Genomic DNA, 5,449 nt, shown 5'->3' on the forward strand with positions numbered 1-5,449 from the left:
AAATGTTCCCTTTATTTTTTTGAGCAGTATATATACACAGTATATTTTTTTTACATGTCAGAAATGTTTATTAGAAAATGTTGAGTTTGTTTTTAATTCTTATTTAAACTGCTGGAAATAAAAAAAAGAATTGAGATGAGAAAATGTTTAAGTTTATTTGTGTAGCACATTTCAGCAACAAGGCAGTTCAAAGTTCTTTACTTATTGTGAAACAAACAATAAACATTACATTTTGTTAAATACCATCTTCAAAATCATGAAGCACAACATGACTGAAATATTTTAGTCAATATTTCATTTATTATGGTTCAAAAGCAACTCTAAACAGAAACTCAGGGTTTCAACTGTTTTGCAGTTTTCTGGAAGTTTGTTAGATTTGTGGTGCATAGAAACTGAATGCTGCTTCTCCATGTTTGGTTTCTGCTCTGCATCTGGGGATGCAGAGCAGAAACCAATAATGCATGTGTAGAAATTCTCCCAATAAAGTCAAATCCTCCCTTTTGTTTTCTTAAACATTCATGTTTTGAATGTTTAAGAAACATTCTAGAAGTAGACTGCTGCTTCCACTCTGAATCAACTTCAGTGGAGCTCAGAAGTAGATTTAACTCTTTGAATTAACCAGGAGAAGTGGAGCTGATTAATGAAAATAATCCTCAAATCTGACACTTACCAAACAATGATGAACTCAGTCATCAGTCTGGGTCTGCAGGTGCCACAAGGTGGACCGCTCCTAATGGATCGACCATCATCTAATTTCTGTCAGGTCTTCCATACGCTTTCAAAACTTTCTTACATTGTTTCTCATTTCTTCGGCATGTTTTTGGGAAACCAGCTTCTAATTCATCTCCTTAAATTAGAATAGCTTTGAAATAATTTAGAATATAATTTGAAAGTTGATGTAATGAGGTATTTCGATTCAAAGAGTAAATTTCATTCCATTTGTTGCATACATAAAAATTTTTTTGAATCTGTTCATTTCTGTCAATGTTGATTGTCACAGCTTAAAGCTACTGTAATTAATATCCAAAATTTGGTTTCTCTTACATTTAAAAAGATACATCAACTGATGAAGAAGCACTTTGATCAAGTTACCCTGAAAAATGAAAACAGGTGATCCAACTGCAATACACTGAGTTCCCTGGTCACAAATAACTGGGTAACCAAGTAAATTTCTTATGTTTATTAAGTCATCATGTAAATATAGTAAGTTTGACAAACTTTATTTGTCAAACTTTAAATATATAGTTCATATATAGTTCTAAAAAAGTTGTCTTAAGGCAAACGTTATTTAAATCTGTCATAAACACGGTCCAGTTGACGACTGATGATTAGGGATGCTGTGTCATCTGTTGCTATTGGATATAACCTTTTAATGTGACATTTTCGATGCCTTCGTGCTTCATTTTGCTGACAAAGCTTTATGGAAATGCTGATTTCACTTTCTAGTAGGACTTGATATCTGCCCACACTGCCAAAAGTACCAGTACCTGTTGTAATCACCATGGTAACACCAACAAACTGGCCTGACCTAAACCCCGCAGAGAAAGAATGGACTGTTCAGAAGAGGAAGACGACAGACGTCAGAGTCAATGCAGAAGAGTTGAAGTGTGCTGTCAGATCAAGCAGGATGATCAGCTTGATGAAAAGGTAGAATTACTGCAGACTGATGTTTAGTGGCTACACTGAACACAAATGTGTTCATAGCAGACTGCTGCTTCTACTGGAATAATCCAAGGAGGTTTTAATTCCTAAATATGTTAGAAAAAGAAAAGTAAACCTTTTAAATCCAGTTACTCCACATCAGTAGAGCCTGTTGTGAATGCTCAGGCTAGTTAGAATGAGCAGCACATAAAGTGTTGTCCTGTAATGGTCAGTTGTTTCTCCACCATCAGCACATTGAGCAGTGATTGATAGCACTAAGCCCCTCCTCCTGGCTCTGATTGATTGTTTTTGTATTGCTTCACAGCAATAGAGGCTCTGGTTGTTTCACAGATTATGTGTCTAATATTACACTGTCTCAACATAGCACATCTATAAAGGGAAACAGAGAAAGTTATTTTATAAAAATTTACAGCCGCTTTCACAAACTGTAGCATTTAGAGTTTCTGTCTGTGTCCATGTTTGTATTTCTGATTGTTTTTGATTGACTGATTTATTTCGGGGGTTTCTGGTTCACTCTGTGGTGTCCCTCAGGGCGTTGGCCGCCTGCTGTCCTGTGGCTGCTCCTCCTCTGTTCATTTGCTCATATGTGTAGCATTCTGTAATCCAAAAGCATAAACACTCCTTGGCTCAGTCAGTCAGTTGTCAGATCCTCTGCTATTGTTGCTGCTGTTAATATCAGCCTGAGTTTATTATTAAACCTTCATTTCATCATGCTCCTCTCCACCTCATCTCTGCATTCTGGTCTACAACAAACCTCCACCCATGAGACACTGTGTGTGTGCGCGCGCATGTGCATGTGTGTGTCCGTGGTGGGTGGGGTCATTGGGGTAGCAGTGCAGCTCTATAACGTCTGTCAGTCTTGGAGTGTGAACATGTTTGAAGGGTAGCAGCAGAAACGGTGAGGGAGAGAGAGAGAGAGTAAAGGAAGGAGGGATAGAGGGAGGGAGGGAGGAGATAGTAAAGGAGGCCAGAGCAAGAAAGGAGTGGAGGAGGGGTGTCTGGTAGACAGAGAGAAGGAAAAGGGGAGAGAGGAAGAGAGAGAGGGGGGAGGAGAGACAAGCCAAGTGTGCACAGTATTCATTCAAACTGACAGAGCCTGTGTGTGTGTCTGTGAGTGTGTGTGTCTGTCCTGGTTTGTACTTCCTATTGCTGCTCAGTCTCTTAGCAGACAGCCTCCAGTTTAAATCAGCGGGACCACGACAACGGAGCAGAGCAAAGGAAAGGAAAGAGAGTGTTAAACGACAAAGGAGGACGAAGAGGAGGAGAAGGATGAAGAGCAGAAAGGACAGAGGAAGACAGGGTGGAAGTCCATCAGAGTCAAAAGGAAAATGAGGACAGAGGTGTTGCTGCTCCAGCAGAGGCTGATGCAGAAGGTGAGTCAGTTCTGGTTCTGGTTCTGGTGCTGTGCCTCCGAAGCGTCCTCCAGCATCCTCCCTCTTCACCGGACCTTGATAGGGAGAGGTCGGTGTGATGTGACAGGGTGTCAGCGAGTGTTTGCCCACACTGAAGGGCGTGCATGATGCAACACTGAGGAGGAACGCCCAGAGAGACGGGAGGATGGAGCGGAGAACAACAAGGCTAACATGGCAACCACACTGCTGGATTCTCATTCATCATGTCGGTTTGCTGTGATTGTGTGTGTGTGTTTTTTTTTAAATGCATGTGTGTATGTGTGTGTGTGTGTGTGCATGTGTGCGTGTGTGTGTGTGTGTATGTGTGTGTGTATGTGTGTGTGAGTAGAAAGGCGTGCCGACCCGCATGCTGTGTGAGCTGCATGGCCGACTGCCACAACGCAAGAGAATGACAATTAGATTAGAGTATTGATCCAGTCTGGGGCAGGTATCAGGATGCAGACACACTCACACACCCAGCAGATAGCCAAAACCAGAGGCGTTACACACATCCACACACACACACACACACACACATATCAAATCCTTGTCACATTTCAAACCAGTGATCAGAAACAGAGAAACTGTGAGTGGAAATTCCCAGGAAGACTTCAGCAGCTCTTCCTCTTCTCGCTCAAACCTCCAGTTGTGAGAATCAGTGTTTGACAAAACCCCAAAATAAACACGTCTCTGAACACACACGCATGCACACGCACACACACACACAGCTGAACTCGGCTGAGGTCACACTCTCACTCACACTCACACACATCCCCAGCAGCAGCAGCAGCAGCAGCGTGGGTGCCTCCCTTGAACTCGTTCACCAGTGAGGTCACGGGTTCAAGTCCCTGGTGGGGGGAGGGGCAACGAGTGGGAGAGTGATGGAAGGAGGAAGAGGTGGGGGAATGGGGCGCTACTCACTCAGTCTCGCACCCTTCCCTGCTCCATTCTGCCTACACCCCTCCCCCTTCTCTTTATCCTTCCTTCTTTCTCTCACACAGCCGTGCTCACATGTAGATGCACCAGATTTGCGTCAGTGCATTACATGCAGCCTGCACATGCTGCTGCGTGCGCGGTGTGCGGCATGCTTCTGTGTCCCAATCGCCGGGGTTAGACCTTTATTTGGGCTGCTGCTACCTGAGTCTGTCAGCATCTTTATCTCTAAGTGGTCTGTGATGTGGTTCCTCCATGTTTCACCCACCGCTGAGGTTTATGGAAGATCAAAGCTGTCAGGATTGATTCAAGCTGCAGCATCAGAAGCTGAAAATAATGTTTGTTTGTTTTTTTTCTCTCCTCCTGAAGCAAGATGTCCAGCCACCTGGTCCAGCAGTTCAGGTCTGTTATTTCTTCATCCCATTTTCATTTTTTTAAAAGCATCTCAAATTATTTTTCCAAAAGGTTTGGTGTAGAATTAGAACTTCTTAAAAGTTTCTCTTAAAGAGGTAGTGTCATGTAATTTTTTTTTTTTTTTTTTTAGCTTTACATCATGTTATAATGTTATTGCCTTGTCAAAAACATGTCTGGAGTGCTGCTTTGATTCTTTCATGCATGTTTGAGAAATACTTTAATCTCCATGGCAAACATTCAGATTTGCAAAACATTTGGGGGGACCTAGCCCCGCCTTTAAGGACGAAGCTCCTCCTCAGTGCTGCAGCTTCCAATCTTCAGACTCACAGAACAGCCCCCCTGCCCACTCAGCTTTCTGCTGAGTGAGCTTTCTTTAGCACATCTGCTAAGCTCATCATAGGAGCTACTTCTCAGAGCAATGCTGGTAAGAATCCCTATTAACTCTTTAATTATGTTAAATGATTAATTGAGGATCCATGTTGTGATGACTTCCTGAAGGCGGAGTTTCAAAAAGAGAAGGAGAAACCCAATTTCAAGGAGTTCAATTACAAAGTCAAATTTGTTATAAGTCATATTTGACTGATACAGCATATTTTATATATATTTATATATATTTATGGTGTGTATAATACTGTCCCTTTAAAAGACCCTTTAATTTAAAAATAAGGAATTTTAACAATAAGTAGGCTCGTGTCGCCTTCCTTCCTGTAGTTCAGTCGCGCCTCTTGCTCAGTTTAATCTAATCTGGGGGGAAAAAAAATGAAGAAAAAACTTACAAAACCAGCTTTCACTGTGAAATTTAGCAAACACACATTCATATTTACTGCTCCACATGAGCTCCCAGTGACACACACTCACACACACAGCCTCTCTTTCATAGGAAACAAGAGTAGGAAACCTTTGACCTTAACCATTCAGCCAGTCTGGAAAATACAGAGCCTGGAATCGATCAACACTCCTTCTGACCAGACACTCAGCACCGCCCTACCTCCCACTACCCCCCAACCCAACCCGCCCCACCCTGCCTCACCCCACCCCGCTCCAGCCCG

The 5,449-nt window shown here is 42.5% G+C and overlaps 1 long non-coding RNA gene across 1 annotated transcript in view; it reads left to right on the plus strand.

The window, feature by feature from the left end:
* The first annotated feature begins 2,947 nt into the window (after window positions 1-2,947).
* Window positions 2,948-5,449, plus strand: part of LOC107838206 (uncharacterized) — a 7,783-nt gene continuing 5,281 nt past the window's right edge. The window contains exons 1-2 of the long non-coding RNA XR_001664265.1: window positions 2,948-3,035; window positions 4,356-4,388. This is a non-coding gene — a long non-coding RNA (uncharacterized LOC107838206). The remainder of the gene's footprint in view (window positions 3,036-4,355; window positions 4,389-5,449) is intronic.

This window comes from Poecilia formosa, unplaced genomic scaffold (genome assembly GCF_000485575.1).
Source record: "Poecilia formosa unplaced genomic scaffold, Poecilia_formosa-5.1.2 Scaffold220, whole genome shotgun sequence".
Classification (NCBI taxonomy): domain Eukaryota; kingdom Metazoa; phylum Chordata; class Actinopteri; order Cyprinodontiformes; family Poeciliidae; genus Poecilia; species Poecilia formosa.